We start from the raw sequence: 25,037 nt of genomic DNA, 5'->3' as shown, positions 1-25,037 counted from the left end.
CAGCAGACTTGTAACCAGTTCTGGCTGTGTGCAGCCTGTGGGTCAGTGGGTGGTGTGGGAGCTCGCCTGTGCAAAACCAGGATGTTCAGCTCTTTGGACAGAAAAAGAGAAAAATACCACTGTCCAGTTTGGTTAGATTTTTCCAATTGAGTCCAACAGCTCAGCGACCCGTCATGGTACTGACTGTGCTCTACCATGAAACTGGACTTAAGAGACTACTGTATGTTGGTATTGGGACTACTGTATGTTAGTAAGTGGGCTGTAACATCGAAGCTATGATCCAGTTGACAGACTTGGCCCTGTTTCTGATGTGACCACTCACTGAGTCAATGTGTGCATGGTCTTTGGGCACATCCAAGAAGGAAAACCTACAGATCCAGATAAGATATTATCGCTGTTATGGGGATGGTCCAGAAAGGATTTTTTTTTTTTTTTTTCAGCTGAAACTAATATCTGATATTTGTTTTGTGGTAAGGCTCGAGAACCATTGTTTGCTAATGGATAATATCAATGTTTGAAATTTAAAATCTACTAAGAAAAGCCCCTTAAGATGTTTAATCTCATTTTTAGAAATTTCCAAAATAAGAAATACATATCGGCATTTTGGGGTAGGAAGAGCATGAATAAGACACACTTAAAATTCACATGTTGTTTTTGGTTACATACTTTTAAGGTTCTTCGGTTGTTGGTAAAACACTGTAAAAACCTTTAGAGAGACCTCATACTTATGGAGCATGTGGTTGGGAAAAGAACAGGCTAAGAATGTAACGCTCAAGCATGTGCATACAGTCTGTCTACTCCTGACATTTTTAGCTCTTTGTCATAGAGGCACTGCTTCAACCACGCACATGTCATGCAGTACTTTTCTTCCTTCTTGCTAAAGATTATATTCAGATTATTTTCACATTTGAAAATGTTTTGCCTGGCAAATCCAGAATATATTGTTTTTTAATATAGAGGGATATCAATTTGGTCACTACTCCCTCCGTTGTGTCTTGTGCTAGAACCCAATATGTTCGTGCAATCAGATTTTTTAAATTTGATTTTAATGTCTAAACACAGGGAGATTCAGTGGTAATGAGACTCACATCTCCGTGAAGTATGTAAAGCAGACCTATTCTGCAAAATCGACTTTTTAGAGCTTTTAACCATGTTATAGCTGTTTCCTCTTCTCATTTCCCTTCATTTCTGGAGTGATTTATTTTCTTAAGTGTCACAAAGTCATTATGGTACAAATGAAAAAACAAAAAAAAATAACTCAACTACTCTCTTGCGTGATCTGCAGCTATCCGTCAGTTGACCGACTCTTTGCTGTAATGATGTTTATGGCGATGTCTGCTCCCATTGGTCACCGCAGTTTTCTAACATGGAAGTCAGAGGACTTGTTTTTTTTATTTTTTTAATCGTTTTATATGAATATTGTGATTTAAAATGTTCTAATTAAACATAATGATCCAGAGGTGTTGTAGATTAAATAGCAGGACTATTTAGCAGGCTCAAGCACAATATCTGGTCATTAAATTTTATTGCCTGCGATCCAGAATACAAACTTCGACAGTTGCAGACATGTACAAAAAAACTGCTCAATTGCTCAGTCGCTGCTTCATCCTTTACTTTACTCCCAATATCTTCTCACACACAGCACCGTCCACCCTTTCCAAATTTCTCCTTCCACATCGTTCAAATTTCTGAATCTCCAACCAACACTCGTCCTGAGCTGATCCCAGCTGCAGTTTTCCCAGCCTCCCTGTAAGATCAGCGGACCTAAAAGCCCAGCGATGTCTTTAATCCCAACCTGTGAGTGTGCACCTCCAAATCCCCCTCTGAGCCAGTCCCTTAACGGGGCTCTGGACTCAGCTCAGTGTTACCGTTGGACCTCCTCTGGGGTAAGTCCTGACCCATTTCCACCCCCCTCATAGAGACTTAGGGCTTATAACATGGGAACTTGTTTACAGCTGAACAAGCAAGGGAGCAAGACAATCTTATCAGGTCAAGAGGATGTTCTAGAAGTGTGTTCAAATGCTACTTTTTAAAGGCGCTGTACAGGGGTTTTACTGACTTAAAAATTTTAAACAATTTTCAATGATCCAAAGTTATTCCTCCTTTGAATATAGTGTGGTACAGCATTTTTTGTTAGGAAAGACAATTTATATTTGAACAGGTTTAGGTGCCTAAGATGTCTATCTTATCTTCTATTTATAACTGCATCCTCAATATCCTAAATAAACATAAATATAAACATAAACAAAGAAAACAACAGGGCTAGCCTGTATGTTTTATAAGTGTGAGAGGACCCATTAGGGGCCTGAGTGATTGTGCTAAATATGACTCAGGCACAGTTCACACACATCTAATGAGTGTAGCTCAACAGATCTATCCAGCAAATAAAAACTGTAAACAATAGGTGTGTAGTTAGCTCCTCCCTTCAGATAGATATTAGGCAGTGTCCACCAGCAATCTGACCAGAACTGAAGAAGTGGCTTGAATGAGCAGCAAAATGTCAACTTTTTGTCCAGTTGACAGATTTTTTTTTTTTTGCAATTGCAATTAGTTAACAGGTAATAACAAAGCATTTCCTGATTTTAGGACAATAAAGTGCTTTTACAATATATATGTACTGGGGTTAGACCAATTTTACTCAACTACATGGAAAAAAAAAAAAAAAAAAAAATTGGGTACAGGCCCTTTAATTGTAACTGTTGTAAATTGTTGCACAAGGTTCTTCAAGGTGACACCATTTAAGTCTTCATGTCCACTGGCTATTTTGAGCGGCACCTCTTTGTTTATGTTCACGGCAAGATGAGATTTGCATAAAGAACAATTATTTCCTTCCTTCAAATGAGTTGCTTTAATGTAGCAGGAAAACTAATTTAATTATCTGAATAAAGCTACAGGCCACTAGTGAGGAATATTCTCGTCCTGGAAATAACTTGCAAGTAATATTCAATTTACATAGAAAATGAGTCTCATTCAGAAGCTATTGTCATTGACCTCCACATCCTCTCATGTTATGTTAGGCATTCGGGGTACAAGTCCATTTTGAGAAGCCTCTTTGTGAAGATTGGTAAGTTGTTTTACATATCATCCCATTTTCTTGTATTTGAAGAAAATGTAAAATCGCCTAATAGCTTTTTTGTATTGATATTTAAACCATTAAAATGTATATGCATTGAGAGAACATAACTGTTGGAATATATTAAAAACAACCACAACAATTTTGCAAAGCTTGATTAGACAATTTAGTTCATTGGTGCTTCCATTTACTTGTTGATCAACCGTTACATCCAAGATTTTAAATCTTACCTATAGAGAAAATGTGGCCCATCCCATGCATGTAAGGAGCCTATTACAAAATACACATATTAGGAATTTGAGCTGTGAAAAAAATACTGCACTTACTTTGTTCTTCAATTTTATTTTCTTAAGTAGGATTCGGTAGTATTGTGTAGTCATTTCAGTCAATTTTTTTTTTTTTAAAGCCATATGATCTGCAGCTAACCATTGGAGGGGCCAATACTTCTACGGCTCTTTGTTGTGATGATGTTAACGGCGATGTCAGCTCCTATTGGGCAACTCAGTTTTCTAACGCAAAAGTCAGCGGACTTGTTTCTTTTATTGGTCGTTTAAGATAAATATTGCGATGTGCAAATTATAACATAATGATCTACAGGTGTCAACTCCATAGCAGACACAAGAACAACAGGTCTTCTTTAAATCATGATACAGTGTTGATCAAATTTGGCATTGCCACAACTGCTTCACTTTGGTGTGGAAGTCCTTGTTCAGACTGCTGGTGCATGAACATGATACCTGTGATACTGTTTTCCAAATGTATCAATTATTTTAAGATGTGCAATGTGAATGTCCCCCAAACAAGTTCAAATGGAAAATATAGATGATATAAATACATAGACTATATCTTGCTTGTTATATAACTTGTTGTAATGGTACTTCATGCCAATCCGAGTTCATGCTTTAAAATAGAAACATCATTAGAGGAGCTATGTAATGGCAGATAATGATACGTTCACTGCTTTCATGTACTTAATTTCTTCAGGGTCAAGTGTGCTTAATAGCTTCAGCTGACAGTTCCCTGTAGCCTGAGCACAGGTGTTCTGAGTTGGAACCAGAATGTTCTCTGCACCCACAAAGTCCAACCCACTAAAACTGAAATACCCTGCCAGCATCTTGTGGTTTATCTTGCTGCTTAATATCATGGTTGTAGAAAGTGAGATTAAAATACAGTATTGACCTCAACAGCAGCTATGTTTATTTTTGGTAATATTATATTTAAGATAAAGTCTGGAAAAACACATTGAGTTATAATATTGAATAATAATGACTAGTATGCAAAGATGTTCATATTGGTTTCTATAGTTTATTGAGTAGACGCCACCATCTGGATTGTAACTTGTAAATTTCATGATCATTATGGCTCCAATATCTAGATAATACATTCATATTTTTTTCACTGGAAGGTTTATTTTCTACCATCCCCATTATAAGCCACGCGTCTTTGCACGGTTCTTTCCTTCCGCATTTCCTTAACCCTTCTCACCGTGCAGGAGTTATATCAATTAAAATGAAAACCTCTGAAGAATCTGTCTGTCTGCGTTTCATCCCCTGCTCCTTCCTGCGTGTCCTGTCTCTGCTTTGATTTAAACCATTCCACATCTTCATTTCTCCATAGGATATATGCCTCCACCTACTCCGACTGGCTGCAAAAATAAATATCTCTCCAAAGGGCCCGGCTCTGCCCACTCTAATCAATAGCCAAGCCTCTAATTAAAGACTACTTCAGCTTTTATACTCTACCACTTCAACCTGTAATTTTCTGGACCTTTCTGTAGCTGCTTTCGAAAATCTTTGGCTTCTGCTCTCCAAATTAGATTTCGTTTTGCCCCCTGTTCGCACCTCACTCCACACAGGAACAGCTATAAATGTCAAGAGCCTATTGTAGGTTTTGCTCACCGAAAGCAATAATAGATTTAGTGCTTACAATTATGTCAAAGTGCCAGAAAAAGGTAATGAAAACGGTGTCTTCGAGGACAGTAAACCCACCTCCCTCTTTCATCTATCCATATGAATCTGACTCAGGTTGTTTTATGGGCGAATCCATATTGTCCCTGTCACATGAGATACAGGTCATAAAGAGACACAGTAATGAATGTCTCTGCGATATAACTAAGAAATTAACATATATATATATATATATATATAGCTCAAGGCCCTAAGCTTGCAGCCATATTTAAACATCCTATATTACACAAACTGGACTCTTGTGAGCTTTAAGCCGAGTTATAATGTTGCTACGTCATTAAAATCATGCTTGGAATTGTGTTTTGTTTCATTCACATATGTTTGAGTAATTGAGTGCTCTGTTATTACTCTGTCTGTATCTCCAAAGCTCAAAATGCTCTGTTCCAATTTGATGTCATGAAGCAGTAGTTTTCAAGTTAACAGCTACTTTTAGTTCAGTAGAGATTGGCAATTCCAGCGCTGAATGACGATGACAGTGGTGAAGGTGTATTGAGTAAACACAGTGGAACAGAGGGTTTTCTGTTTTGGAGAAGAACTCAGCCTCAATAAACACAACTCCAGGTATGTTTTTGATGACAAAACCACATTATAACATAGATCAGAAAATAGTGTAATATGGGCCCTTTAAGTGTTTGCTAAATGTTTTTGATTCTCACTATTATTGAGCGCAAAAAACAGTTGCCGATCAAACCATCTGGACAATAATAGAGAAGTGTTATCTGTCCACAGCTTTTTACTCAAGTTCAGATATAAATGATACACAGGTGTACTGGCCAATCAGAGACATGCATTGAAAACATTGCAGCATCCAGTCAAATTAATAAAAGACACAACAGAAGAGGTAGTGACAGGACAGAGAGATCTTATAGAATATTGTAGTGTTCTGAAAACACGCCAAATTTCTAGTTGTTTATTTTCTGAACACAAGGGCTACTGTAGGCCGTAACCCACATCAATACAAGAGCAAAACAACAGCAGTCTCAACTCGCTAGAGCCAGTCTCTAAAATAAACCAGAAGCTGACGAATAGAACCTTCACATGAACTTGTCGGCATAGCAACCAGATGTCATGCACAAAAGCAGTTACATTAACAACAACACATAAACAGTTACAAGAACAACAAAAGGTATCAACTCTGACCTAAACACAAAATATCAGATCATTACAATATAGAGCGCCCCAATGCAACAAAAACAATAAACTTAAAGCAACATTTAAAGGAACAAGTTTAATTTAACTTTAAGATGTGTATTCATCTGTGCAATTACAGGTCTTCTTATATTGTAGCAAATTAATTAGTTTAGTCTTAATCGTGATTCCTGAAGTTGTTAAATCATAGTGGACAAAATTCTAAATTTACATCCCAACCTTTGTACCAATTTATGTAGTCATACTGTAATGCCGGACGATCAATATATATGTACAGTTTCTCTCCTTCAATGAACTATCTTGGTACAAATATACAAATAATGCACAAGTAAAACAAGCCACACCTGCACTATAACTTGATTCTTGCCAAACAATAGATATATGGTGAAGTAGAAAGTCAATCCTGTATGGTTAAATTACCATATGGTGGATGGTAGATATATATTTTTTATTTTTTTCTTCTCCAGTGGGCATAATTGGCAGTACATATTGTACCTTCAAAGGGAATTGAGTTTACCTTCAAAGAGAATGCAATTAGAAGTGTGAATATCACAAAGGTCAGAGCAGAGGTGGGGTCCCTGCTGAGGGCTGGCCACGGGAGACCACCTCTTCACAGAAGCCAACTGCAGTGTCAGAATGAATCAAGCCTGTGGATACTCTGGCATTTCTATCACTGGGGCTTTGAACAGGTGGTTGAAGAAAATCAGTTTTGCCATGTAACTAGACATGAGATACACAATACAATACACCGGTATTTGCTGGTGAATGGATTAAAGGGCAGAAATGGGCAAAATGGGCTTTTTTGAGCTTTTAACCAATTTATAGCATTGTTCCTTCATTCAAAACATACCTGGAGTTGTATCTCACTTCACACTGGTTTTAATAATCCTCTATTAAAAAGTCATTTGCCTTGAGTCTTAGGCAAGGCAAGTTTATTTACGTATATAGCACAATCCATACACAAACTAGCTGAAAGTGCTTTACAGAATAAGAAAGACATTAAAATCACAAGGCAAAAATCAAAACATAAGTAATCATCATAAAATGAACATTAAAAGAAAAGATTGTAGAATAAAAACCTTTCAGTCATATGTACAGCTAAACACAACTGTTTTGAGTCTGAATTTAAACATTGTCAAAGTAGAGGCCTGTCTCACATCTTCAGGAAGATTGTTACAGATTTTAGCTGTATAAAACTGAAATGCTGATTCCCCATGTTTAGTCCTGACTCTGGGCACCAGTACAAAGCTGGACCCTGAAGTGCGAGATCATTCTTATGGCACTAACAAACACAAAATACACAAATAGTATTTTCCCAAGATTCTTACGTCACAAGTAGAAGCCTTGCATAGTTCTTCAGTACGTAAATCAACAGCAAACTCTTTCAAATAATTTCTTCAGTCAAATCTCGTTCATTACCTCTGCTACGCTAGATCATGGTATGGGGAGTGCTGAAGCTGGGAAACAATATGTGGTTCTCAATGTCTATAGCAAAATTGCTGTTATTCTACTGTTATTGCTGTTATTTTCTTCTTCTTTTTTTCAGTCACTATAAAATACTGAGCTCCATCATCAGCCCAGTATCCAATATTCAAATATTTGGAGGCTTTATACACTGTAGATTCCCTGTTAACCTTACACTCCACCAAAAAAGTTATGCGAAAAGAAAGTCAAAATCATTTATAATTGGCTAAACTACAGTCCGATCTACTGCGCTAAATGTGTGTGGTTGCAGAATTTGTGCATTTTTTGTGCATTCTTCCCTTTGGCAATCAGCTCTCTGCAGGGACACCAGAGGAACGGGCTGTGAAAGGTTTCGCCTGAAGATAAATTGGGTAACCTTCTTCCGTCATTAGTAATACCTTTTGCACTGCTGAACATGTAGAGAGAGGGGTGATGGAGAGGAGAGGTGTGGGGGGAGGGAGGAAAGAGGGGGGAGGGGACAGTCGGGGCTAATTATCCATGAAACAAAAGCCTATGTGGATCAGTTAGGGCCCTCTCTAACACTCCAGGCTGTATATGTAAAAGTAGGTATTCTATCATTTTGCATATTTTTGTTGGAGTATTTGTAAACTTCATTATAGCCACACCTTAATTACCCTTTATAAAGCATGAACAAAGAACTTAAGATTATTTTTAAGAATGATTCATGCTTAGCACTTACTTAACTAAGGGATAAGAGTAAAGTTTCATATGAATTGAGTGTTTGTTCATTCTTAATTACAAGGCCCATATTATTATTTTCTGAGCTGTTATAATGTTTCTTAATCACAAACATACTTGGAGTTGTGTTTTGTTTCATTCACACATATTAACACTGAATATTCAGGCCTAGTTCTTTTCCCAAAAGAATGTGTTATTCCACCGCGGGATGTTATGTGTAATCTATACTGAACTAACTGTAAAACGTAGCTGTTAAACTTAAAACTATTGTTACATGACATCACAAGGTGGAACAGAGCATTTGAGCTTTGGAGATGTAAACAGACTAATAATAAAGGGTTACTCAAACATGTGTGAATGAAACAAAACTCACTTTGATGAGATAATGAGATAACATTCTAAAATTGCTAAAAGCTCACAAGAGTCCATTTGACATAATATAGGACCTTTAAGTCTATAAACTGTAGTTATTATAAAGTGTTACCAGAGTATTTTGAAGATTAATACATCTAAACGTATCTATAAGAATTGTTTGCAACCCAGAGACAACCAGGTAACACTGCCAGCCCCTATAATTACAGTTCAGCTCTGTGGAGAAGCAAAAAGAAAGAAAGCATGTTTTTCAAGTTTACATATTTTGCAATAAGAACAAAGTTAAATGAATACATGCATGGCCGTTGTGTTTAATCAGAATCAGAAGAATCAGAATCAGAAGACCTTTATTGCCATCGTCTGTGAACACAGTTCACAAACTAGGAACTTACTTCAGTGATAAAGTGCAACATAAAGCACACTGAATAAATACAAATACAAATAAGGGCATGCAGAAAGTAAAAAAAAAAAAAAAAAGATATGCTTAAAAAAAATAAAAATAAAATACTTACAGGTCGAAAATGTATACAACAGCAGCATCAGAACAACAGTGCAAACATGACTTATTAAAGTGTCCAGTTTTGTGCAAATATTATACAGTGTTCATGAGACAAACGGCAGAGGGGAAGAAACTGTTCTTATGACGAGAGGTTCTGGTCCCAATGGACCGTAGCCTCCTGCCAGAGGGAAGTGGCTCAAATGGTCCATGTCCAGGGTGAGAAGTGTCGGCTGCTATACGGTCTGCTCGCCCCCTAGTCCTGGAGAGGTACAGGTCCTGTAGAGATGGAAGGCTGCAGCCAATCACCTTCTCAGCAGAGCGCACAATGCGCTGCAGTCTCTGTCTGTCCCTGGTAGTGGCCCCAGCGAACCACCCAGTGATGGAGGAGGTGAGGATGGACTCAATGATGGCTGTGTAAAACTGCACCATCATCTGGACCGGCAGCTTGCCTTTCCTCAGCTGCCGCAGGAAGAATATCCTGTGCTGGGCTTTCTTGATGAGGGAGCTGATGGTCGGCTCCCACTTGAGATCCTGGGTGATGCAGGTGCCCAGGAAGCGGAAAGAGTCCACAGTGGTGATGGGGGAGTCCGTCTGGGTGAGGGGAGGCAGGGGGGCTGTGACTTTCCTGAAGTCCACAATCATCTCCACTGTCTTCTGGGCGTTGAGCTCCAGGTTGTTGCTGCTACACCAGGACACCAGCCGGTCCACCTCCCTCCTGTAGGCAGACTCATTGCCGTCCGAGCTGAGTCCAATGAGGGTGGTGTCATCCGCAAACTTAACCAGTTTGACGGAGTCGTGGCTGGAGGTGCAGCAGTTGGTGTACAGGGAGAAGAGCAGAGGAGAAAGTACACAGCCCTGTGGAGATCCTGTGCTGATAGTCCGAGTGTCTCCCTGGAGACAAGCACGTGGCAAAGCATCCAGAAATGTTACATATTGCAACTTTAAAAAAAAAATCTCCTCTTTATTCCTCTTCTCTAACCTGGTTTGTGTTATTTTACAATTAGGTGGGTGGCAGTGCTTTATAGTAATTTTAAACAGCAATATGACTGAAATGAATTTGTTTTACTGCACAGTCACATCTGTTTTGAAAACTGTTGCAAAGTTATGGCAGTCTTTGGAAATTAACTTTTACTTTTATGTTTGATTGAATGTAAATCAGCACCTGGCCCGTCTGGTTGTGGATGTGGTAATATTTCCGGTGCATTACCACAAGATGCCATAGCAGCTGTTCTCACACGTTTGTGGCTTAATGATGTAAGAAACCAGTTTGGACATTTCACTGTCACAGCCTCAGACTTCTATTAAATACTTTGAGTTGTGGTGATTATTTCTAATTGCTAAATAAATTGGATTTGAGACTTTATGATCAAAACTAAATATTTCAAACTTATCACACTTAACAGTTAGCCAGCTTAATAGTGTGGCTTCTGATTTCTAAACCATGTAAGAAGGAAGTAGTTAAGTGTCTTATTTATGATTCAAATTTGTGCCTGGCTATCCCAAAACCTTAACATATTGCAACATAATGTTAATCTTTAAGGCTTGTATACAGCTTTTCAAGGTGGTGAGGTGAAGTAGGTTGGACCGTCCTCACACATTCATTCCCCAAACCCAACATAGCAATGTGTATATGCTGTTTCTTCTGGGTTTGCAATCAATAAAACACTTTAAAATTAGATACAGACAACAGGCAGTGGTGTCAAGTGTGATTCTTTTAAAAATAAAATAAACACAAGACAAAAATAAGCACAAGACAGAAGTGTCCAAGTCTCATTCAACCTTGCGGAGAAAATTAATTTGAATGATCTTTTGGTACTCTTTTGTATCATTTTGACTGATAAAGAATTTGATTTACATTTATTTTGTCTTTTTGATACAGATTTTTAAAAGTGTCACATTTCATTTTCAAGTTCTTACTCTGCTCCAAACCATATACTTTAACTGACTTTAGAAAAGATAACCGATGATTACAGATGGCTGAATCTCTCTTTCAATTCAGATTTGATTAATTACACAGTACTTTATATATAGTAATTCACTTACCAGGTGTGCACTGTAGTGGACCAGATTACATAGCCTCTCTCCCATCCCATATGTAGATCCAAAGGTGGGCCTCTGCTCCTGCTTCTCTCCCCTTTCGGCAGCTCCTGTTTTGGGGAACGACTTCACGTTGACAGCCCTTTCATTAGAGTCTTTGTCCTGGAAGAGCCTGCTACATAATTAATGTCTACGTGATGGATTACACGGTGGGTTGCAAACAGCAGAGAGGTCGACAGAAACCGGAGAACTGATGCAGGGCTATTTTCCCTATTGTACCCGCCCACTGTGTGCCGTGACTGAACTCACACCAAAATTGCTGATTATGAAGTCACAATATTTACAGCAGTGAGAAGTACACAGGTGCAAAATTAACCCTCTGCGTTCTGTTTCTGTGCGTAGTTTTCTTGTGGGAATGGGAGACATGCCAAATGATGATGGTGATTGCCAGTGTGACAGGTGGGGCTCTGGGTGGATGTTAACCATTTATCAAAGGCATGGTTAATGAAGCAGAAAGCACAGTGGAAATGATGGCCCTTCTGTTCGCCTGTACTAATGCTGAGTGCTTGGTATTAGATAGTGGTGAGAAGTATCATTTGTATTACTGTACTGTCAGATCAGTATCCCTAAATGCCATGATATTGTTTAGATTTAGTAGATTTTGTGTACTGGTTTATAAAGCAACTTTCAGTATACTCACAATTCTTTACATTGGATCATTTATTTAATCTACACCATAGACTGTACAAAGAAGTGGACTAAGTGAATGTGACGTCATCCGTAGCATTCAGCTTCAGTCAAATGAAGCTCAGCGACACTAGCCGTTATAGGGGTGAATTCGGGCTGCGCGTATCATAGCAACCAAAGAGCCAATCCGGAGCGAAGCAGTTAAAAATAACGCTTTTTCAAACCCGCACAGCTGGTTTAACAGGGAGCGAATACTGTCAAACCTGTTGCTAACTCTAGATGGAGTGACCTTGGGGGAAAGAACGTGCCTGATTTGTCTTTTATTAATGTTCATATCTTGATTATACGCAAGAGCAAAATAAAATACCAGAATTATGTAAAGTGAGTTAATATGAACATTTTAAGACCAAAATGACTAGCCTGACAGCAGCAGTCATGGAAAGAGGGATGATAGTTTTATAATAGAAAGTCAATTGGAGTTGATGGAGCCGGAAGCACACCCATGCTCACGTCTTATTTGGAACACAGTGGCTAGCAGGTTAGCTATCTCTATTAATTTATTTTTCAAAAGACAAAATCCATTTTTTGAAACTACCTTAAGCATTCTTTAATTCTGAGTAACACACATTTTTCTCTTGCATTTTATGGTGTCTCAATGTTCCAGATCTTATTAAGGTAGTCCCCATAGCGAAATTTGTCCTCGACATTTGACCCATCCTTTCCATTTTACACACTGTGATAATAAGCATAAGCATGATCTGTTCACCATTACACTTCTTACCTCTATCACTGATACCGTCTGCCTATGAGGACTGCCTGTCTCTATATGCCAGATAGGTTCACTTTAATGATTTCTACACTTGACAGTGTTATCTGAAAACGGGGAAAGCATCAGTGTGTTCTTTGCTTCTTCACATCCTTCAGCCAGTGTATTAATATAACAAACTAAATCCCGACTAATTGCAGCACGTGCCTTTTCACATAAAAGATCAAGTGAGCTCAAGTAGAATGACGTCTCATTGAAAGTGCATGGTTTGATCTTTTAATATTGTCCCAAGGGAGAATCAGGAAAAATATATTCAACCATTTCTACAGCTTTGGAAAGGTTGACAGCACTATGTAAGCTGACCCAATTTTATTGTTATAGTTGTCATAAAGATTGCAAGAGAGAAAGTCAACCTTAAATAACAAATACTTCTGGCTGGGTATAGCTAAAAACAATATTTGGTTGATTTTGCTAAATTTTACGTATGACAGAACATCACCCGCACAAAAAACAAAACTTAACTTGAACTAGACAAAACAATCAAAGGTCTTTGGTGTCTTGTTGTAGCATAACAATATTGCTACCATTGTATTGCTCCATCATGCTTGTATGACTCTATCAGTGGTGTACTAAAGAAGTTTTCTGGTGGAGGGTCCAACACCTGCCATGTAGGAATGCACCGATCCAGCTTTTTCAGTTCTGATACCGATGTCTGTGTAGACCCTCAGTCGTCCAGGTCTGATCCATAGCAAACAACGAAGTTAAATCTGTCAACTGGACAAATCTTGTAGGAGTGAAGACGTTTCGCTGCTCACCCAAGCCGCTTCTTCAGTTCTTCAGTTCTCCCCAGAACTGAAGAAGCGGCTTGGATGAGCAGCGAAACGTCTTCACTCCTACAAGATTTGTCCAGTTGACAGATTTAACTTCGTTGTTTGCTTCTGATACCGATGTCCATACTTTGGCTATGGCTATGGTATCAGCCAATACCATTAGCCAATACAGACTGAACAGACTGAATTTTGCATTTTCCCCTTAATCACCAACAGCGTATGGCTAAAAAAAATATCCAAATGTATTTTGTAACTGTTATAAACAGCTTTGTAAAAATACAAGTTTAATATTATGAGTTGTTCTGGGAACAGTATATTGTCTTATTTCACCATTTTATAGACCTAAATGGTCATTGGCTGAACCCATATCTTGGAACTAATATCTATACCATCAGAATGCTCAACATCAGGGCCGATATCTGATACCAGTATCGTATCGGAGCAACTGCCATGGAGAGAATCAGGTGACACCACTAGGCCTATTACAGCTCAGACCTGTGGAGAGGTCATCTGTTCTCAGTAAGAATGTGTATTGTTTTTATTAATTAGAATTAATTAGACCATAATTGAAACTGATTGAATTAATGCAAGATAGAACGTTTAATGACTTACTGTATGGCATTTCAAGCAAAGCAATAACATATCCATGGAAACAAGCAAGTGGTGGATCTCAGACCAGAAAAGTGACATACTGCACCTTTAATATGAATGACTAAACTAAACCGTAATAGGCTTTTACATGTCTTTTATTGGGCTTGGTACAGTCTGTTGCCCTTGTAAATGGAGTGACTTGTTCAATTATACATTCACTTAGATGAGTAATAAAGTGCTGCCAGTCTGCTGCCAAAGGCAGGTTGATTATGGTGGCATAGTACGACCTGTTTCACTGCCTTCTCTTCCTCCACACTAATGAAGAGGATTTTGCCCATACAAACAACACAACTCCCTTAATGAAAAGTAAATCACATTTGTTTTGTTTCTTCCACTGCCAACCTAATTGTTTGTCATATGGATGCAGACCAAGTTACTGATTGAAGTAAATCCCTGTTTTGTTCTGTCAATTTTCATTTCCAAGTGAGAAAATCTGCACGTATGTAAGAGTTTATAGCGTGCATGTGTATTTTTAGCATCTTGACATTATCAGTGAAACGTAGACGTAACCCATGTTTGATAAAGATACTGTCCCATGTTTTTATGCTACTTTCACAGCAACAGAAAATCTGAGACCAAAGGGGAGTATCCAAAAACTATACTCTAAGGGGCGACAGAAGCTGAGATGTTAGAACGTTTGTCCACTGATCTGAAGGTTGGCAGTTCAAATCCAATTCTTGACATTGGCTGAGCAGCATCCAGCTAGCTCCCCCAGATACAAATGCTGGTACTGTGTCCTTGGGCAAGACACTTAACTCTCCCAGTGTCTGTGTACTTTGGTATATGAATCTGTGTGCAAATGGTTGAGTGGGTTCTTGATGCGCTTTGAGTGTCTTGAAGGTGGAAAAAGAGCTAAACAAAAAGGTGACCATGTAAGAGTAGTGTTACTTCACCACAGATCATAAATATCATGTCCTATGATTTAATATATATGAAATCATATGATGAAATCATGTTTAAGTATCAACAGTGTTTGAGCTTATAATGCCTGCTGTTTTCAATCAATACAATACTGCGTTTGTTTTAATGCAGGGCTGAACTTACTGACTTCACTGATCAATGTATAAGCAGCCTTTCTCACGTGGCAAACGCATTATTTTCAACTTTGCAGACATCCTAACAATATAAACAGATAAAATGAAATGGTTTAGAAAAGTAATTGCCTGTGGATTAAATGTAAACTTCACTTCACCTGTGAATCTACCTTTTGCTGTTTTAGCCTTTGTTTTATCCAAGTAGGCTGACTGAGAACCAAATTCATTTTTTTCTGTCATGTACTCAAAAATCCTAATGCCTTTCCCCCTCTATATATTTTATGATAACTGCACTTGAAACACACGAACAAAGACTTAATTCATAATGAACAGCAGTTTTTTAAAGAATGCTTGAGGCTTAGTAACCACATTTTCCCCATAACCCCAAAATCATAGCCTTAACCCATAAATGAAGTAGTTCTTAATGATTGGCTCATTATTAATTAAGTTTAATTAAAGCTAATTAAGGTGTATAAGAAAGTGGTGCCATATATATTTTAATCCAGTATGTTAATAATTATTTGAGGACTGAACCCAAAACTACACCTGGGCTAAAACAGAACCAAACAACATCAAGGTCAAACCAGGACCGAAACAGGACTAAACCAGGACTAAACCAGGACCAAAATAAAGGACCGAAAACAGTACCAATTCAGTATCAATCCAGTACCAATCCAATGCCAAACCAAGACCAAACCAGGACTAAAACAGGACTAAACTAGAAATAAACCAGGACTAAATCTGAACCAAACCAGGAACAAACCAGGACCAAAAACAGGACCGAAACCAGTACCAATCCAGGATCAAAACCAGCACCAATCCATTATCAATCCAGTACCAATTCAATACCAAACCAAGACCAAACCCAGACCAAACCAGGACCAAACCATGTAGGACCAAAACCAAACAAGTATTAACACAGCAATTGATCTTTTATAACAGAACTAAACAGATAAACAACATGCTGCATTAATCAACCCGTCAATCCCAACTTCTTCTTAAGTAACACTTTTTACTTCCTATTCTGTGATATGTTATTCTTGCAGTTACATTTACCAAACCTTTCTTTCTCCAGCTCATCAGAAAAGCAGCACCATAAGGCACTGGCTCCCCTGAGAGTCCCCGGTCCCCTCCCTCGCCCCGATGCAGCAAAGAGAGAGAGAGAGACTGTCATACTGGGATTGAACTGACAGCTCCTGAAGACTGCTGCCAGCTGCACTTTGCAAGGAGACGTTTCATTCCCAAGGTAACACTTTGTTAATTGAACACTGGTGAATATAAGTATTACAGAGGTGTGAGCCAGCTCTATTCTGAAACCTATGAGGAAACTGGCAGAAGTTCTCAAATGTGAACATTGTAACTTTTTTACCTCAAATAATCTATCCTGGAATCTTTAGGTCAGTGGTTCTCAACCTGTGGTACATGCACTTATGTGTGGTGCGCTGACTCCTCTTCACTTTTGGTCTTAACTTACTAACATTTAACCAACATTTTCCAAGTTTGGATTACTCTTTCTTTTTAATTATTTCCCTGTTTGACTGCAGTATATTGCAGTACTTTCTTGAATGTTATACTTGATGTGAAACGTTTGAGAACCAGAGCTTTAGGTTAATGTTAAAGATGTTGTATGCAACATAAATTCTTACTGGTTTAGGAAAAGGACTCCAATCACAACTGCAGATAAAGCACACATACAAGTTGTTTTTTTTCCCTCATTCTTAGACAGGTCATGCGTCATGTGAAACCTCAGAGCCTCCAGAATTCACTCTGCAGCTGCAGGGGCTGCACTAGCAATGATTCATGATTGGCTGCAGGTGTTGGGGTTGAAGAAGTGGCGATTCAGGTCAGAGAGGCATTTTAGGTTGAAACCAATTGGATCCCAGCACAGAAACTGGCAACCCAGTGAGAACCAAAACACCAAATTATAACAAATTATAGCAACTTAGCTTCATGTCCAGTGTTTTTGTAATTAAGAATAAATCAACAGTACAATTGTTATCAGTAAAAGCATTAATTACCTTATATCTGGGGGCATAGACACAGAGACAGGTCAAGTTTATGAAATTTGAACATGTTTGCCCCCTTCAATCTCTCCAAAGCAATGTCATGTTTTGGCATGAATATGGAACACAAGCCATACGAAATAGCTTTTGTTTTTGTTTAATATAGCTTCTCCATCTCTATCAGCTCAAGACTAGATAATAAAACATTGGGTAAAGCTTTCTTCTGTTCTTGGTGGTTCTTGCTGCGTATGAGTTGGGAACAACAGGTCTGCCAATTAGCACTGCAGTGGATGTGGGCGCTGACGATCCTTCAACACCTCAGTATAATGTGTGTTTATGGAAATGGATACCTGGAAATGTGTTTGCTGTGAGAACCATCTGCTCCCAATCTGTGAAGGCGCCTCTGTTAGAAAGAAACTCAACTTGATAATATTTAAATGAATTAAGTTTGTCTATTAGCAAAGTAATTCAAAATGTCAGATTTGAAATAGGTTAATTAATAGATCTAGACATTAGAAGTATACATTTTACCAATGCCTAATCCAGACATTCAGAGTTGTGTGTAGGAGGATTTTAGATCTGAAACATCTACCTATCTACATGATTTAAAGCTATTGTTATTACTGACCATTTGACCTTTATAACGTTAATGACACAAGTGGTGCAGAGCCTCTACTTTAAATGTTGTTTCAAGGTCCTATATCACAACAAAACACAACTCCAGGTATGTTTTTGAGGAGGTAATAAGCTCACAAGGACCTTTAATATAATTTTAGACTCTACCAACATACAAACTCAAACTAAAAGCACAATAAGGAGCAAAAACCCCCACCAAGAAATTGGAGCTACCATATAACAGTTCCCAGTCCCACAATGTTGTCTCCAATAAACACTCCATTTACATGCCCTTTACTGTCATCTAAGTGGTATATTTCAACTAGCTGTACACAGAACAAACAAGTCCGACAACAAGGGAAAGATTATAGCTGGAACAGAGCGCTGATGCCCAAAGGAATTGTACTTTGCACTGATGCAGTTACAGTGAGGACTTGGCCTGGCTTCAGAGCTCCAAGTCTGTTTCTTTATCTTGTCTGCTCACACAAGGTGAAGCTGACGTGCGTGGCCAATGGGATCAAGCAATGCACTGATTCTGACTGGAGGGGACTGACTCATGTATGCAGATGGACCAGTGCCATAGTAAAGGAGAGAGGAGGAGGAGCATGGAGTTACAATCTTAGGATATATTAACAAATTACCCTATAAGTTACAAGTTAGAGGTTTGTATACCAGGGTAGTTGATGGCTACATACTAATCAATATTATTTCTAGTATCAAAACTAGATACTCACCTATTATGCAAAATCCTTGTAACAGCTGTTTTCAAAATATTTTCACCTTGATCATAAACTGTACAAGTCAACCAGTGTAGTAAGCCAATAACAAATATATTTAAATGTTTCATAAATGCAATAAAATGTCCATTGTATTTGAGAAAATAATCAGTAGCAAGTTACCTTCTGTTTTTTTTAGCCTGCGCCAAAGGCAAATTATGTGAGAGTAAAAAAAGCAAAAATTGTTAGAAAAAAAAAAGTAAATAAATAAATAAAAAAAATAATAATAATAATAATAATAATAATAATAATAATAGGGATACAAGTAATAATAATAACACAGTCTTGGATGCATTTGTTGCATTTTTTTTGTTTTTTGTATTGTCTTGACTCACGTACCTTTGCTCGTACACATCAGCCCAGTGACATTTGGAAGCAGATTAACTTTGATCTCTCACCTCTGTGTTGTCACTTTTCATCCTGTGTTCAGATATTGAAGTGTGAAGAACCATTTTTGTTTCATTCATACACTGGTGTACTCAGACACTGGGGGTGTGTACCCAAACAGTGGGGGTGTAGTGGGTTCTTGCCCAAGGACACAACAGCATTCATCTGTGGGAGCTGGAATCGCACCACCAATCTGTGGGCCAGTGAATCTGACCTCTCTACCAACTAAGCTACTGTTGCCCATTGTAATTGCTTGATGGCAATTTCTGCCATAATACAAAATACAACTCCTTAGATATCCACCCTTTCAATATAAGAAAACATTTCATTATTTTCATAGTCCTTCACTTCCCATTTCCTTCACATTTCCTTCACATTTCCTTCACATTCAAGGAAAAGTCTATATTTGTCCATCAGAAATATGTTTACTCGGTAGCTGTGTTTGTCTGTGAGTGTGCTTTATTTGATTTTGTGTCCCAAAGTCCAGTATTCATGGTGTGTGGTGGGTGTAAAGCAGCAGGCATCTTCTCCATAAATCGGGTAAGAGCAGACGGAGGTTTGGCATTTCTATAGGAGCCTGCGCAGAATGTGGAAAGAAAATGGAGCCGTCTCAGAGGCCATGAAATACCGCAGAACTATGTCAATCCAGCACTCTCCTGCATTAGCATACAGAGATTTGAGGTGTCTATGGAAAAGGTTTACACACTCCTTACCCAGTCTTTGTCTTTTTATATTTTCTTATTGTTTGTGAAGAGATTTGGAATGTCCAAAAAAGCCTTATACAACAAAAATATAATAATAGTAATAATAATAATAACAACAATACTAATACTACTACTACTACTACTACTACTACTACTAATAATAATAATAATAATAATAATAATAATAATAATTATTATTATTATTATTATTATTATTATTATTATTAGCACTTTTAACCATAAATGAGGAATAACTGCAAACAGTTTCAAATGAATGAGTTCTCTTTGACGCCTAAGACCGTACAAATCAGGTAGTGTGCCTTTAAAACCTGTTCTAATTGGAGGCCCTCAGAGGCTAACTGGTCCGATCGCTCTCACATGTCAAACAGCGTCTGTCAGTGATATGAGGCTGAAATGTGGAGCCATCAGTGCCGCTGCTGCTGTAGGCACTGGTGGTGGTGATGTTGTGACGAGAATGAGCTAGAAATGTCTCTCTAAACTCTTGTTCTGGACTATTGACCTATAGACCACAGTATAGAATGGATGGGTTTTGGCAACTTTTAATAATTCATTCTAATTCATTCATTAAGTAATTAAGAGTAAAATAATTCATTAAACTAATTCATTAAATAATTAATGAATAGTAGTGGAAATATTTGCTGTTTGTAGAAAAACTATATAATAATTCAATCCAAATAATACAAATAAAGCCAAATGGATGAATGCCATGAGTTTGTGCAATACTGCAAGAATTAAACTTCCTACACAAGGTTATGTAAAGCATTCACCAAAGGAGTTTCAACCTTGCTTGTTCATTCTGTAAACACTGTGTGAGGAAGGATATATGTCTGCAAAAATCTTCCACTATAAAAATGTTTGCAGTTCCAGAAAGTGAAACAAATACATATAGGCATCTAATTTACTTTCTAATTTATTTTTTTATTTTTTTTTTTATTTTTTATTTTTTAGAAAATTTGAACCTACATTATACTGGCAAATGGCACTGTCTAGTGAAAATACAGTGGGGCAAAAAGTATTTAGTCAGTCACCAATTGTGCAAATTCTCCCACTTAAAAGAGATGACGATGAGACAATGTAATTAAACAAAATGAGGAAAAAAAATCCAGAAAATCACATTGTCTGATTTTTTAAGAATTCATTAACAAATTATGGTAGAAAATAAGTATTTGGTCAATAACAAAAGTTCATCTTAGTACTTTGCTGTATACCTTTTATTGGCACTGACAGAGGTCAAACGTTTCCTGTAAGTCTCCACAAGGTTTTCAGACACTGTTGCTGGCCCATTCCTACATGCAGTGATCTAGAGCAGTGATGTTTTGGGGCTGTCGCTGGGCAACACAGACTTTCAACTCCCTCCAAAGATTTTCTATGAGGTTGAGATCTGGAGACTGGGTAGGCCACTCCAGGACCTTGAAATTGTCAGCAAATTGTCATGCTGAAAGATTCAGCCAAGTTTCATCTTCAGTGCCCTTCCTGATGGAAGGAGGTTTTCACTCAAAATCTCACGATATATAGCCCTATTAATTCTTTCCTTTACACAGATCAGTTGTCCTGGTCCCTTTGCAGAAAAACAGCCACAAAGCATGATGTTTCCACAACCATGCTTCACAGTAGGTATGGTGTTCTTTGGATGCAACTCAGCATTCTTTATCCTCCAAACCAAAAAGTTCTATTTTGGTTTCATCTGACCATATGACATTCTTCCAATCCTCTTCCAGATCATCCAAATGCTCTCTAGCAAACTTCAGTAGAGTATTACTGATGGTATCTTTTGTTACTTTGGTCCTAGCTCTCTGCAGGTCATTCAGTAGGATTTTGCTCACCGTTCTACAAATTTGTTTCTGATGTCCTCTGACAGCTCTTTGGTCTTGGCCATAGTGGAGTTTGGAGTCTGACTGTTTGAGGTTGTGGACAGGTGTCTTTTATACTGATAAGTTCAAACAGGTAACCAGTGGAGGCCAGAGGAGCCTCTCAAAGAAGTTACAGGTCTGTGAGAACCAGAAATCTTGCTAGTTTGTAGGTTACCAAATACTTTTACTGAGGAATTTACCAATTAATTCATTAAAAATCCTACTATATATATATATATATATATATATATATATATATATATATATATATATATATATATATATATATATATATATATATATATATATATATATATATATATATATATATATATATATATATATATATATATATATATATATATATATATATATATATATATAATTAGATATTTATTAGATAACTGCAACACTGAATAGAACTGACCTAGTCTGATTTTGGTTTTCACTCACTAAAACCATATTAATCCTAGAGGCAGCATTTGTTGGGCTTACATTGCATTTTTTACCCAATAAAACGGAAAATAAAATAAAATAAATAAAACCCCTTTCATTTAATGTTAGACCAAAAGATGTAAAATTAGGCCTTTCACGATAATTACTATATGAACTATATCAATGCATGACAGAATGACAGAATTTATCCATGATACTTTTTATAGTACTAGCAGTAAAAAATGTGGTTATTTTTCTGTACTACAATGAAGTCCAAGGGTGTAGAGGGTTGAATTATGAACCTCTATGACTCATTATAGGTACAAAATAACAACTTAATTGTTGTATTATATTATTTATTTATTTTATTTTATTTTATTTTTTTATTTTTTTACAATATTGTACATTTAGAATACTTTTTGGGGGATAATTCTGTTTTATAGTTTGGTCTTAATATAATTGTTTGTCTATATTTACTTGTATAGCCGTATTTTTTCACACACTAAAGCAATGATTCCCCCTTCCAATTCTTTCTCTGACAAAGACTAGTGTGTTGGTTCTATTCGCTCGTGCCTATACCATCACAAGTACACTAGGTAAATGCCTGGGGACTTGTGTAGAATCACACTTGACTCTTGTTCTGTGTAGCTGTGCTGATTCTCCTGCAAACTATCTCTTAGATTCATTATGAACTGGGTAAATATATCAGAGCTGGTACCAGGAGGGCTTTGTGGAAGGTATGAGCGTTGCCATAGAAACATGAAGAGATGGTGATGTGTGATGCGCAGTACAGCTCTCAGCAAATGAAAGCACAACCATCACAGGTAATTTTATCAACAGCACAAATGAAATTAATATTACATTGCAGAAATTGCAACATAGTAGTTATTTGGTCTGGATAATTAGATTTGAGACACATGTGAAGCAGTAGAATTATCACATGTCAGCTACACATACCCATTTTTTTTTTTTTTTTATTGAAAAAACGTTTTTTGTTTTCTTTTGTTTTTTAACAGAGACTGGATAATCATCACATTTCACGTCAAGTAAATTTTTCACTGTGAGATTAATGCTGTTCCATCTTATCTTCTATTAGTAGGCTACAAGTATAGTAATAGCCAATAGTGGAATGTGACAAAGTAAAAGTAATAAAGTACTGTACATAAGTATATATTTTAGGTATTGTCATGATGCCTGTTTTTCCTGTCCTCCTGTGCTCTCTCTCTCCCGTACCTGTCTGCCTGGAGCTGGGCGGAGTTCCTGACTCCTCCCTAATGCACCTGGAGCACATCAGCGCAATTATCGTCACCTGCTGCCGAGTATATGAGGGCTCGGCAGAATACACTCAGAGCCAGACCGTCCGTGCGTAAACGTCAATGCTCCGGCTCAGTTTTGCATCTTTGTTGCCCGTCTGCATGCTCTTACTGGATTTTTTCCACCTTCTAGATTCCTGTCCTCGCTCGTTCCTGCTCCTGCCTCTGCGCTCCGGCTCCGGTACAGTCATCCCTCCGTCTTGCTACCTGTCCTGTGTTGGTCTCCGGCTTGCTGCTTGCCTCCTGCCTTGGGTCCCGCTATCTGGACTACGTTGGCCCTGCCTGTCCCGGTCTCGTCTCGCTCCTGTTTTCACTCCGGTCCTGGCTTTCCCGTCCCCGACCTGCACTCCGCCCGCCTGGCCTGCCTCCCGCTCCCTGGTTCCTCGTGTGTGTGTTTGAATGAACTGCTAAAGACTAATATTCACTTTTCTGTAAATAAACACTGTCAACTTGCCCTGAGTCTGCACTCCTTGGTCCGCACCCGCACCTGCACCATTACGACAGGTATCTGTACTTAAGTACATTTTAAAGTGGATACTTCTTACTTTTACTTCGCTACATTTGAGAGCAGGTATCTGTTCTCTCTACTCCACTACATTTTGAACTGAAAAGTAAGAGTACTTTATGATTTGAGACCTGCTGAAAAAGCTGAGGGTTTATCTTCAGTTTGTGCATGAAACTTCTTCATTGAAAAGCCATTGCGGTCAATAACTTTGTCAAAAATTGGAATTGTAACCTTTATCCGATGATGATTGATAAATACTCAGATGTGTGCAGTTGACTGTCACCTTTCCACGCTCTTCCAAAATGACTATGTTTAGTAATGCATTATGTAGCATTTAGCATCAGACTATCGCTGCCAATCTGATTACCGACAGGATCACGTTGATAATATTACTACAAAGTGACGTTACTCTGATGGTACTGTTACCCTGGTAGTCAAATGTGTGTGTAACGTTGATCTTTGTGTACAGTCAATGATATCCCCTATAGCCCATACAGTCTGTGGACTAGACCCCAGCCTATGTCCCAATTTGGGTGAGTTAGAATCATGAGTTTTATTGTGCTGATAAACATTGCTAAAATGTATTGATTCTGTTATTGACATATTGACTTGAATCATTGTGCACAAACTACTTATTTCTTATTTTATGTATTTGTAAAGGGAGAGCACATATTAATGAACATTAAAAAATGTAAATATGTAAAGATTATAGCCAACGTAGCTAATTTCATCTCAGTCCCTCTGCAGATTGATGTAAAAGAGATTGCAGGACAGAGAAAGGACAAAAGCAAATGTAAAGTAATATAATATGTCTTATTTTATTATACAGTGACATTTTATTGCTACATCAGTGCACATATTATAGAGAAATACTGTTTTACTGGAACATGTGTGTCTTACTGATTTTAATCAGTCTTTTATTAAGGTTTCTACAGAGATGAGGGGTTTGTTTTACTTGGCCTGATACTGCTGCAAGGAAGTATTCATGGTAAAGACTTATAGATATGATTTTTTTTGTTTTTATTATTATATCCTCACATGATTTATCAATTACAGTTTTGCTTTGAGTGTTCTGTTTTATTGGTGAAATGTACAGATACTTCATTTTTTATGTGTAAATCTTACAGTACCTGTAGATTACACTGCATCATATGTTTGCCTGCTGGCATGGTCTGGAGGAGGGGAGGATTAAGATGTGAA

This window comes from Periophthalmus magnuspinnatus, chromosome 23 (assembly GCF_009829125.3).
Source record: "Periophthalmus magnuspinnatus isolate fPerMag1 chromosome 23, fPerMag1.2.pri, whole genome shotgun sequence".
Lineage (NCBI taxonomy): Eukaryota > Metazoa > Chordata > Actinopteri > Gobiiformes > Gobiidae > Periophthalmus > Periophthalmus magnuspinnatus.
The sequence above is the reverse complement of the archived record's forward strand: the minus strand, read 5'-3'. Positions refer to the sequence as shown.